Source organism: Suricata suricatta, chromosome 3, assembly GCF_006229205.1.
Source record: "Suricata suricatta isolate VVHF042 chromosome 3, meerkat_22Aug2017_6uvM2_HiC, whole genome shotgun sequence".
In the NCBI taxonomy this organism is placed as follows: domain Eukaryota; kingdom Metazoa; phylum Chordata; class Mammalia; order Carnivora; family Herpestidae; genus Suricata; species Suricata suricatta.
In genome coordinates, this window is record NC_043702.1 from 166,707,609 (window position 1) to 166,720,584 (window position 12,976).

A 12,976-nucleotide genomic window follows, 5' to 3' on the forward strand; every position below is an offset into this window, starting at 1 on the left:
ATTTTACCTGTCTTTTTCATTCCAGGGGGTGTAATGTGGTTTAAGTTCACTGTATCATTTTTTTTTCTTTTTTGAATCATGCTTTTGGTGTCTTATCCAAGAAATCTTTGCCTATTCAAGGTCATAAAGATTTTCGCCTAGATTTTAGGACATTTTAGATTTTCTTCTTATTCTTTTGTAGTTTTAACTTTCACATTGAGGCTTTGGTTAATTTTGAGTTAATTCCTAAGTATGGTGTGAGTAGGGATATACATTATTTTTTTTCTTTGCATGTGGATATCCAAATGTTTGAGTACCCTATTTCAAAAAGAAGATCCTTTCCCCTTTGAAATGCCTTGGTGCGTGTGTTGAAAATCAATTGACTGTAAATATAAGGGGTTATTTCTGGACTCCCAATTTTACTGCAGTGATTTACATGTTTATCTTTATGGTCAGTACACAGTGTCTTGATTACTGCAGCTTTATGATAAATTTTGCGATTAGGACGTGTAAGTCCTCCAACTGTGTTCCAAATAGTATTTAGGCTTCTCTAGGTTCTTTGCATTTCTCTGCAGATATTGGGACCAGCTTGTCAATGTCTGCAAGAGCCCGCTGGGAATTTTTTTTTTGATTGTTGGATTTACTGATCAATTGCTACTTCAGCTTTCTGATCTGTGAATATAGATGTCCATTTATTTAGACCTCCTCTCAACAATAATTTGTAGTGTTTGGTGAACAAGTCTTTCAATCAATATATTTTTTGTGTGTGGTCCTGATAGGAAAAATTTTTTTCCTTCCCCTCAGAGATCTCGTTGAAAACAGAGGAGAGAGACAGAGTTTAGCAGCCGGGAGCAGGAGGCGGGGTGGAGAGTGGGAAGGCACCAGCTTGGTGTCTAATCTGGGGTGAGCCACTTCACCTTTCAGTTTGCCGATCCCTAAAATGAGTATAATGTAGTTTATTTTGGTTCAGGGTTGTGGGGTTAGAGGTAGTGTGTGGAAGGAGCTTAGAGAAATGTCTGTCTGAGGATGAGGATGAGGGTGAGGGTGATACAGCATTGTGGGTGCCACTAAAGGGGACACGAAGAAGAATGGAAGACACTGCCTTTAGGGCTCTCATTCTGGCCCCGAGTCTCTCTGCAGCTCAAGGCAGAGGCCAGTGATCTGTGGTGAAAGAGCGAACATTCCACTTGATCTGATTGCCAGACAACTCATTGAATTAGCTATTTTCATCCACATTTTGCAAAAAGGAAACTGATGTTCAGAGAGATAAATTCAAGTTTCCAATGTCACAGAGCTGGAACGGGCAGAACGGGATCAAAGCCCAGCCTTGTCTAACTTCAAAGCTTCTGCTTTTCCACGACACATCACCACCCTCACGGCCACCACCAGCTCCCATCAGGGACTCCACAAGGCAACGTTAAATTCTGGGGAGAGCACAGAACTCCTCAAAGGACAAGTGAACACTGATAATTGATTAACGTATCTTGCTTGCCTTTCATTCTTTCCATGTTAAAGTTTTAATTTTGTTTCAAGGTTCAGGAAGGCATATGTGATTTCCATCACCAAGGATTGGATGGGAAAACCAAGGTGAGTTCATAAGGGGTGATCATAGTGAGCTTTTATTTATTTTTACTTCTTTAAAGCTTCTTTATTTTGAGACAGAGACAGCACCAGTGGGGGAGGGGCAGAGAGAGACAGAGAAAGACAGAGAATCCCAAGCAGGCTCCACCCTGTTGGTGGGATTTCGGATTCAGGGCTACAGATGTACTCCTGCTGGCTCCCCTGGGCTTGCCCAGCAGCAGCAAAAGTACCCGTGGATGTGAGGAGACCTGAACCTGCACTGATCAGTTGCCCGTTTTTTTCTCACTTCCTGTGCAGGAAATCCGGGTCTGCTTTCTAGCAAATCCTTTAATATGGCCACACGGACAGTGCATCAGCTTTTGGAAACAGATGAATTTTTGTTCCATTTCTACCACATGCTAGTTCTGTAATCGTGGGAGATGTGCCTAAGTTATCTGAGCCTGTTTGTTCACGTAAAATGGTGCAGCCACAATGACTACAATGAGACAACGTCTGTACTTTGCGTCTTAGCACCACGTGTATAATGTGTTCTAGATAAAGAGAGTCCCTTTGCGTCTTTCTACTGGAGCTAAATGTCATTAGATTTAATTTTAAAGAAATCTCACTGTGAACAGGTATATTAGTCCTCTTTTGCTGCAGTAACAAACAGCCCCGGAAGCTCAGGGGCTGAAAATCGCATACACTTCATTTCTGGCGCATGGTATCTGACGGCTCGATTAACTGTGTCTTTGCTGGCCTTCCCTGGGCGAGGTTCTGCTGTGTGCTCTCACTTTGGGATCCCAGTTGAAGAAACATGCTGTTCTCATGGTGAAGGACGGAGACGCGAGAGAGCTGGAGCCGATCTGTAAAGCGTATTTAAAGTTTCTGCTTGGACATGGTGTTTATCACATCTGCCCACCTCTCTTGTCATGCAGCCAAGGCCAAAGTCAGTTGGTGGAGAAGTACAGTCTGCCTAAAGGGAAGCTGGTGTGGGCTTTATAAATGAATAAATGATCTTCCTTAACAAGTGAGAATTTTGATGGGCAAAATTCTTGGTAACCCAAGAATAATCATGTATACAGGGAATAGCTGAGCTTCTTTGTCTTTAATCTTTCCCTTTGGCTGCGGCAGTTTGTTTGCATTTTCAGGTTTTCTTTGTAAAAGCAGAGCCGACGAAAACCAATTTGTCAGAGTCTGAGAAAAGCTTTTCCTGTTTTTCTTCCTCCTTATTCTTCTCAACCATTTGCTGGTTCATCCTTTTTAACTCATTTAAACTTTTTTAAATGTTTATTTTTGAGACACACAGAGAGACAGAGCATGAGCGAGGGAGGGGCAGAGAGAGAGGGAGACACAGAACCTGAAGCAGGCTCCAGACTCTGAGCTGTCAGCACAGAGCCCCATATGGGGCTCAGACTCGCAAACCAAGAGGTGATGACCTGAGCCGAAGTCGGCTTTTCTCCAGGTGATCTCCTACATAACTCTGGCTTCAGTTGACTACTCGCTGAGGAATCCTGTTTCAACATTTGCAGCCCTGATGCCATGGAGTTGTAGGCCCATGTCGCCAGCTGCCTGCCTGGCCTCTCTCCTATGAGGTTGTATAAATCTCCATATAATAAGACCCAGCCCCGGTGGCTTGAAGTAGACTTTCTAGGACCGGACCATCTAGCCAGTTGTGGACATCAAACCCTAGAATTCATCCTTGCTACCTCCTTGTCCCTCACTCTCTTATCCAATCCCGTGCAAATTCCCTTGCCTTTACCTCCTAAGGACCTCTCTGATCAGCCACTCCTCTGCAGCCCCCCTGCCCCCCTCAAACCACCATCCTCCTTCGGCTGGACCCTTGCAACATCCCCCAGTCGTCTTCCTGCATCCTTGCTTTCGGCTTCTGATGTGATTTCTGCACTACAACTACAGCCAGAGTCATGTTTTAAAAGATTTACATTTGAGGCATCTGGGTGGCTCAGTCAGGTAAGTGCCAGACATCAGCTCAGGTCATGATCTCACAGTTTGTGGGTTCGAGCCCCGCATTGGGCTCCGTGCTGACAGCTCAGAGCCTGGAACCTGCTTGGGATTCTGTGTCTCCCTCTCTCTCTGTCCCTCTCCTGCTCTCTCTCAAAAATAAATGTTAAAAAAAATTTTTTTAAAGACTCACACTTGGTCATATTTGTCTTTGGCTTAAAGCTCTTAAATGACTATACCTTTTAGGATAAATACAAAAACCCTTTCCATAGCCCTCAGGGTCCTGCATGATCTGGCTTTGTTCTGTCTCTGGCATTTTATTTCGCAACACTCTTGTCTATCCTGTAGCTACGATGTTCTCCCCTTTTGAATCCTCGGGTGTGTCATGCCCCCACCTCTCTTGGGGACTTTGCACATGCTTCCATCTGAAATGTTCTTACCCTGACCTGCGTCCTTGAAACTGCAGCTCAGAAGTCTCTTCCTTGCTGAGGCGCCCTAGCATCTCCAGGCTGAGAGCTTTGTTTTCTCTTCTACGACCAAGGCTTGTGCATTGTCTTCATGTGGCTAGAATGCATCTTGTAATGTTCCTGTTTGCTTACGTGACTCTCTGCCTGCGTTTCAAGGTCTCATTGTCCAAACAATGTTTTTTTTCCTTTCCTCTTTTGAGCTCAAATAAAACTGTGCGGAAGCCCTCTGTAAGGTTTAGAGAAATCAAAATTTGCTGTGCATAGAGCTCTTCTGTGCTAAAGTCATAATCATAATCACAAACATCAAAATTTGGAGGTGGAAGGGTACCTCCGGTCCATGGCCTTTATTTTTATTAATGACAAAAGTGAAGCCTAGTGAGAGCGAATGACTTGTTTAAGGTCATGCAGCAGACAAGTGTCAGGTGACCTCAGATTGAGTGCCATCTGAAAGGGAAGGTTTCCACTGGGCGTGGGGTGGGGGATGTGGGGTTGGGATGGGGGTCGGTCGGTGAGGGTAGGTCCTCATAGAAATAGTCTCTAAATTTGAGGACCACACACTGAGTTTAATCTACGTTTTAACCTGAGGGAAAATGAGAACAACAGAGATTACACTGTGTTCAAGGTCCATGTAGCTCATGAAGAAATACCTCAATGCCTAGATAACAGTGATCATTACCGCGATTTCTTCTTTTACATGTTGTTTTTTGGGTGGGGGTGAGGACTTGAGAGAGATCAGCTTAAATGGATTTCCACTGACACCTGGTGACCCCAAGGGGCTTCCTGGTAGGAGGATCGCCAGGTGTCAGACCTCACTGTGAGGCGGCAACCACATGAGCATTGGCGAGGTTGGGGTTTGGAGAGGTTTACAGAGCTCCCGCCATGTGTATTGCACAGGCCAGGTTCAGTGAGGGGAAGAGTTCTTCCCCTCAAGCCATGGACTACTTCTGAGGGAGACCCGATCAAAGGATCAGGCCTGATCTGATCCACTTTGCTGATGGGAATGAGCCTGTAGTCTCTTCAGTGAGTAGGCATCCAAGTAGACTCCAAGTCAGATACCAAACTGTAGTGTTCTTTAAAAAAAATATTTTATTTATTTTTGAGAGAGAAAGTGTATGAGTGGGAGAAGGGCAGAGAGAGAGAGAGGCACAGGGGATCCAAAGCAGACTTTGCACTGATAGCAGTGAATCCTGATTTAGGGGCTCGAACTCGTGAACCATGAGATGATGATCTGAGCTGAAGTTGGACGCTCAACCAACTGAGCCACCCAGACTATACACCCAGACTGTATATTTTTTATTAAAATTAAAAAAAATGTTCATTCATTTTTGCGTGTGCGAGAGACAGCATGAGTGAGCATGAGCGGGGAAAGAGCAGAGAGAGAGGGAGACACAGAATCAGAAGCAGGCTCCAGGCTCCAAGCTGTCAGCACAGAGACTGATGTAGGGCTTGAACCCAAAAACTATGAGATCATGACCAGAGCCAAAGTCGGGCCCTCAACTGACTGAGCCATCCAGGCGCCCCCAGACTATATTGGTTTTAAGTATTAATCTCTTGGCCTAAATAATTGGTCTGCTTAAGAAACCAGTTAGCCTGCCCCCTTTCCTAATCGGATCCTTGTCACTCACCCAGCACTGCCTTCAGATGGCCCCAGATTCCCGCTGGGTCCTCCCTCACCCCTCAGTAACATCAGAACTGTTATTACTGGAGTGGATTGCCAGTGTGCGGTCTCCACCGTCTGGCTGCTTGCAAAGAACAGATAATCCTTTTAAATCCTTTATTCTTAATAGTAATAGATGATTTGTTTGGCCTTCTTTTCTAAAATCAGCTTTCAGACAGCCTGTATGAGATCCACAGGTTTTGAATTTGAATCCTAGAGATGAAGAGCGGTTAGCAACAGGAAAGAGCTGATGGCAGAATCTCGCAAAATCAAATCTGGAAGAATTCATTTTGGTGATCCCCCTAACGGGGACACGTGCTTCTGAGCAAGTGGCAGACGACGTTGGTAGTGAAAACACAGAACAGGGCGTCCCCAAGATCTGTCTGTTCTGCCGGGGACTAGCCAGGGGACACAGGACGACCGCTAACCTTTTTACACCTTCGTGATCATATCCATAAGACGGGACAGGAAGATCTCTCAAGGCTGCAGAAAGGCTGCATGCGTTGGAACTCGCTCTATAGTACGAGGCACCATTCTGGGTGGAGCCCGGCCCCCTCCTCCTTCTAGGGGCGGGGCTTGTGTTTGGGGAAACGGTGGAGCTGGGCGAGTTGTGTCCACTGTTGCCCACGAGGTATCCTTAGCCTTGTTGTGACCTTGAAATCTCAGAGACTATGGAGACTGAGCAGAGGGTCCTTCCCACATCCACGGCTTTGTTTATTCAGGCAAAGATCTGAAGGGGGAACTCTCAACAGATGTGTTGACAGGCCGAGGGGAGGGTGAGGGGACACTGCTGTCCTGTCCCCTCCCTGCGTTAATCTCAGCCACAAGCCTAAATGACTCGCACTGCTCACTAAATGGCATCTTCTCATCGTTTTTCCATGCGAGGCCCTTCCCTTTTTAAACTTAATATCCTTAGGGCACCTGGGTGGCCCAGTCGGTGAAATGTTCAACTTTGGCTCAGGTCATGATCTCACAGTCCATGGGTTCGAGCCCCATATTAGGCTCTGTGCTGACAGCTCAGAGCCTGGAGCCTGCTTCAGATTCTGTGTCTCCATCTCTTTCTGCCTCTCCCCTGCTCATGCTCTGTCTCTGTCTCTTTCTCTCAAAAATAAACATTAAAGAAAATAAATTCAAAATCCTTTAACCCTCATTCTTGCTCACCAATCATTGAATAATATTCATTGAATGTATTTATTTATTTATTTATTTATTTTGTTTTTAAATGTTATTTATTCCAAGAGGGAGTGCATGCAAGTGGGGGAGGGGCAGAGAGAGAGGGAGGGAGAGAATCCCAAGCAGAAATTCGGGGCTCAGACTCATGCACTGTGAGATCATAACCTGAGTCGAAATCAAGAGTTGGATGCTTAACTGACTGAGCCACCCAGAAGCCCCACTGAATGTGTTTAAATGTGCATTTCATGTGGTAAACAGTATGGTATTGTAATCATTCAATTAAGTCAGCAAAAATACATTAAGTGCCTCTCTTACGGTAGGCTCTGTTCTAGGCCTTGGGACACATCAGTGAACAAAACAGGCAAAAATTCCCACTCACTTACATAGTAAAAGGTGGGAGTGAGAAGATGGTACACACTCCCTTTCACTTACTACATTTGGTTCTTGTCTAAGGTAGAAATAGAGCTGAGTAAGGGGGACTGAGGGTGTGTGTGTGTGTGTGTGTGTGTGTGTGTGTGTGTGTGTGTAGAGGATTTTGAATGCTTGTGATTTCAGGGGGAGGGAGCAGCCAGTGTGAAAATCCCGCAGCAGCGTCTCTGCCTTGCGTGTGTTAACAACAGCAGGGTGGTCGGTGAGGCTGGGCCAGAGTGAGCACTGGGGACAGGGCTAGACGGTACTATCAGAGGGGGTAAAGGGAGTGTGGGGAGAGGGGAGGAAGGTCATCTCGGGCCTTGTGGGACATTGTAAGGACTTGCGTGCTCTCAGATTATAGAATATCATTAGGGTTCTCCTCCTCTCCTACTTGCTTTTCACTCAGCATTGTTTTTAAAATCCCCCATGTTGCCAAATGGACAGCTAGCCAGTTGCTTGTGACCGTTCTATAGCACTCTATAAATTTTACCTGCTCACTCTTCCTCCTGCACTGGATGTCCTCACGTGAGTTCCGTGATGGACCTGCGCGATCGTTTCTGTGGGCACACCTGCTAGGCCATAGGGAGGTACACACTGAATTTGGGGTTAGTAGTTCTGATGGCTCTCCAGGCTAGCTCTACCCGACCATGCTCCTCAGCAGCTCACCAGGGTCCTCATGGCCCCCCATGCCTGCCAATCGACACATGATCCAGCTTCCCATTCCTTTTTTTTTTCAAAAAATTTTTAATGTTTTTTAATCATTTTTGAGAGTGAGAGAGACAGCATGAGCAGTAGAGAGTCAGAGAGAGAGGGAGATACAGAATCTGAAGCAGGCTCCAGGCTCCGAGCTAGCTGTCAGCACAGAGCCTGACGCGGGGCTCGAACCCACGAACCGTGAGATCATGACCTGAGCCGAAGCTGGACGCTTAAGCGACTGAGCCACCCAGGTGCCCCTCCAGCTTCCCATTTCTTACCAATCTAACAAGTATCAAGTCTGTTGTTCTAATTCGCATTTCTCTGATTACTAACAGTCTCAAACACTTTCTATGCTTGTTAGTTTCTTGAGTTTCTTCTTTTATAAGTTGCCTGCTCATATTCTTGGCCAATTTTTCTATTGGGGTTCTTATATTTTTTGTTTTTGTTTGTTTGTTTTTTGATTTGCAGGAGTTCTCTTAGATTCTGGATATCATCCACAGTTGTCTTCAAGAGGTTAGATTTGAGGTGGTCTTTGAGGTAATCTCGTCTAACCATCGCATTTAATGGTTGGGGAAACTGAGACCCAAGCAATGAAATGACTGGTTAAAATCCCACACATAGTGGAAATGCTGAGACCAGATGTCAGTACTTTTCACACCATATTGTGTGGAGTGGAGATCCTTCTATGAGGCAGCAGTGGTGGGAGGTGGTGGGCAGAAAGTGTTGGGTGTCATCAACACTTCTTTAAGCAGTGGGGCCATGTACCCTGACTGTTGGCAGAGGCCAGCTCTGGATCCGAAAGTCCCTCAGTCTAATGACCATTTCCTCCTTTGCAGTCACACTGTCACTGTGTTATTTCAGGACGTTATCTCCTTGTGCTCAACCAGTGTTTCTCAAAGTTTAGTGTGTGCAAGATGCAGCCAGAGAACATACTATAATGCAGATTTCTCCTCCTGAAGACCAAAGCCTTGAGTGATCCTTAGGACGCTGAAGCAGGTGGCCCGTGTACCTCATTTTGTGAGTTCCCTGCCCCGAATGGTTCTCTTAGCTACCTGATTGATCTTCTGTCTACATCCCAGAGTCACCACCTCTGTCTTCTGGACCGCCAAACAGAGCCACCGTCATTCCAGAACATATCCCTCTCTGTCATTCCGCCAGGCTTTCACCCTTAACACCCATCTGAAGTGCTCCTTCCGGGGCGCCTGGGTGGCTCAGTTGGTTGAGTGTCCGACTTTGGCTCAGGTCATGATTTCATGACTTGTGGGTTCGAGCAGCCCTGTGTTGGGCTCTGTGCTGACAGCTCGGAGCCTGGAGCCTGCTTTGGATCTGTAGATCTCTCTCTTTGTCCCTCCCCCTACCCCCAAATAAATAAACATTAAAAAATGTTTTACAAAAATAAAGTGCTCCTTCCTTCAGGAAATTCTATGACTTCTCAAGAGCTATGTCCAACATGGTCTTCCTTAGAAAGCCCTCTCTGATTTTCCTGGGAATCAAGTTCAGGGGCAAAGGATGAATGAAGACATATGGCATGGACTAGGAACACCCCCTCCCTGGCATGTTACCCTTTGAAATCCTGGTGGACAAGGGCGCCTGGGTGGCCCTGGCCATTAAGTGTCCAACGTCAGCTTACGTTATGATCTCACAGTTCATGGGTTCAAGCCCCATGTCAGGCTCTGTGCTGACAGCTCAGAGTCTGGAGCCTGCTTTGGATTCTGTGTCTCCCTCTTTCTTTCTGCCCCTCCCCTGCTTGTGCTCTGTTTCTCTCTGCCTCTCAAAAATAAATAAATGTTAAAAATTGTTTTTAAAATTTTGAAATCCAGGTGGACACCTCTCTGTACAAGGTGGTGAAGACACCTCTCAAAGGTAGCAACACCCTGCAGCAGACAGCTTTAAAAAAATTTTTTTTTAATGTTTACTTACTCTTGAGAGAGGGAGAGAGTGACAGAGCATGATTTGGAGAGAGGCAGAGAGAGAGGGAGACACAGAATCTCAAGCAGGTTCTGAGCTGTCAGCACAGAGCCTGACGTGGGACTCAAACCCACAAACCATGAGATCATGACCTGAGCCGAAGTCAAACGCTTAACTGACTGAGCCACCCAGGGGCCCCAGTGTTTTCTTTTTTTTTTTTTTTAAAGAAACACTTATTTTTTTAAAATCAAATATACATGCACATAGTTTATTTAAAGAGTTGTAGTTTTACAAAATTTGTTATGGAAAATGGCAGTCTTCCATTTCCTTGTGTTTTTTTTCCTCCCTAGAGGCAGATGCTTGAAACGCTTTTGGCTGCTTTTTCTGTTTATTTTTTTGATATCACTGAAGAACATGGTTATATTGATCCTATTTGATTTTTTCAGTCTCAGGCACTGCCTATTGACTTCCCACTGCCGAGAATAAGGCTTTAACCTTCCATCCTGTTCCTGTGGCCTCCACATGTGCCCCTCCCCACCCCCCACGTTCTCCCCTGTGCCTGTTTTCTACAGCCAGTGTGCCATGTTGTTCTCCCTGGCTCAGGGCCTGGGGCCACTGGCCACCGCCGTCCAGGTCCGAAATCTGGGCCCCTTTTCACTCCCTCCTCTTTCTCTTAATCCTGTATTCGTTCTGCCCCCACTTCCAGTATGCAGTCACTCCTGGAGTTCTGTCAGCTCTACCTCTGACAAAGCCCTTAAATTCATCCACTTCTGTGTCTATTGCCACCATCCCCGCTCCGTCACCCTCCTGTCTCACTCAGAATATTGCAGTTGTGCTGGTCTCCTTGCTTCTTGTCATCCCTCCCTCTACTGCCTCCTTCCCCTTCCCAGCCGCAGTGAGCTTCCCAAAGCCCAAATTAGATAATGTGATTCTTGTGCATAAAACTTTGAGCGCGCAGGGGAAGTTTCAAATTCCTTGGGGGGGGTGGGGTGGTAGACACAGTACCTTGTTTCCCAAGGGATCATGTCTTCCCAGCACACAGCCTACCTGTGCTTGCCATGATGGTTTGGGGCCACTGATATGTGGGTGGAAGCGACATGTCCTTTCCGGGCCCAGGAAGTTAAGAGTGATGCGCCTAGTGTACCTCTTCTCTCTTCTGCAAGGGGCTCCCTGGCCCATGTTCCAGAAGCTGTAGTTACAGAATGGGGGGAGGGCTGCCCTACCCCCATCGGACTTTATAGGAGGGAGAAATAAGTCTGTGTTGTACTAAAGCCAACGGAGCTCTGGGGTTCTCTGTGGCCGCGGCATGGCCTGTCATCACCTGGACACAAGGAATGTAGAAGGCCCTCCAGGCTCTGGCCTCACTTCGCCCTCTGATATTATTTCCCTTCTCCTTGCCTTGGACTCTGTTTTCCTGCTATGATGTGCCAGGCTCTCTCCTGCTTCCGGGCTCTGCACGTGCAGTTCTTGTTGCTAAGAACGTCTTCTCATTACTCACCCCTTCTTTGCTGCATTGCCTGGCTCATCCCAACTCAGCCTTCAAGCACTGGATGACACGGCTGCTCTTCTTGGGAGCTTTCGGGACTCCCCACTGCCTACTGGGTGAGGTGCCCTTCCTCTGTGTCCCTGAGCACCCATGTCCATCCTTCACTTTCCACTCCTTCCTGAGGTTGCCCAGTTACTTGTGTCTCTGCCAAACCAGACCAGATGCCCCCTGAGGGCCTGAAAGCCACCTGTTCTTTGTGGCTTCTTAGGGCTGCTCAGGGTAGGTACTCGGTTCATCTTGTTGGCAGATACAGGGATCTTAGAGGAGAAGTTGTGAAAAACTGCAATTCCGATTTCTTTTGCCAAGACTTTCTTGGTAATTTACATTCCTGGGGGTGCCGCTGTGGTTCAATCAGTTGAGCGTCTGACTTTGGCTCGGGTCATCATCTCACAGTCTGTGGGTTCGAGCCCCGCATTGGTGCTGACAGCTCGGAGCCTGGAGCCTGCTTCCGATTCTGTGTCTCCCTCTCTCTCCACCCCTCCCCCGCTCATGCTCTGTCTCTCTCTCTCAAAAATAGTTCAACATTAAAAAAAATTCCTGAAAGATAGTCCTGGTTGCTCATTGGGGAAAACAGTCTCTAGTCAGACCCAGCTGGTCTCACTTCTGGTCTTTCGAGCTGTATGATGTTGGGCAAGTTACTTAACCTCTGAGGCCTCCAAGTCATTATCTAAGGGGGATAATAATAGTACCCACCTCACAGGGTCACTGGGACAGGGTTAGTGTCACAGTGAAGTGAGCTGATATATGTAAGCACTTAGAGCAACGCTCCCCGTAAATGTTAGGTGTGTTGTGAAGAATGTCCTAAGTGCAGAAGCGGGGTTAGAGCCTGGAACAGGAAAAGGGGAGCCCCCGGTGACATCTGAATGAAGTCTGAAGTTAAACAGTGTGTCCCAGCGTTGGGATTTCTTAGTCTGACGGATAAACCGCAGCCGTGGGGGATAACTTTAGAGCAAACCTGGTTGGGGGGGGAAGGTATGTGGAAACTCCGTGTTCTGTCTTTGCAACTTTTCTATAAGCCTCAAATTCTCCCAGGATGTTGCATTATTACTTATATATTCACATTCCTCTTATAATATCCCTGTATGATGTGGGTACCATAATGACGGCCCTTTACAGATGAAGAAACGGAGGCAGAGAGAAGTGAAAGAGCTTGTTCACGGTCACCCCTTCCAATCCGCATGACGGAGTAGGAAGGATCGGTGGGTTGTGACTTCAGTTAGGTGTGACTGTGAACTCTTATGAGCCCGTGTTGTGTAAGGGACTTCCCTCCACACTGTGACAACAGAGAGCACCAGGCCATCTTGGTCCTCAGGCTCCTTACAGGCAGGAAGCCCAAATTCACACGGGGGCAAGGGCAGAATCAGGGGACAGGAGTCTAGCCCCTGATTCAGGAGCTCATGCTCTTAACCATTACACTGAGCAAATCCGGGGGAATCACGTCATGGTGGACGTGTAGAGGTAGGAAAGATGTGGTTGGGGGCTTAGGGGCCACGGGCTTTATGGGGAGGGCCTTCCATCAGAGTCCTGAACGGGTCGTTGGGTGGGGCCACCCCTATCTGCTGCTCCTTCTCCCATCCTCTGGCCAATCCTGAGAGATGGATCGCACCGGGATGCACTTGG

General features: G+C 47.1%; 1 long non-coding RNA gene across 1 annotated transcript in view; it reads left to right on the forward strand.

Annotated features, from left to right (window-relative positions):
- Positions 1-1,488: 1,488 nt before the first annotated feature.
- The window catches only part of LOC115288398, a 60,820-nt gene continuing 49,332 nt past the window's right edge, over positions 1,489-12,976 (forward strand). The window contains exon 1 of the long non-coding RNA XR_003906979.1: positions 1,489-1,566. This is a non-coding gene — a long non-coding RNA (uncharacterized LOC115288398). The remainder of the gene's footprint in view (positions 1,567-12,976) is intronic.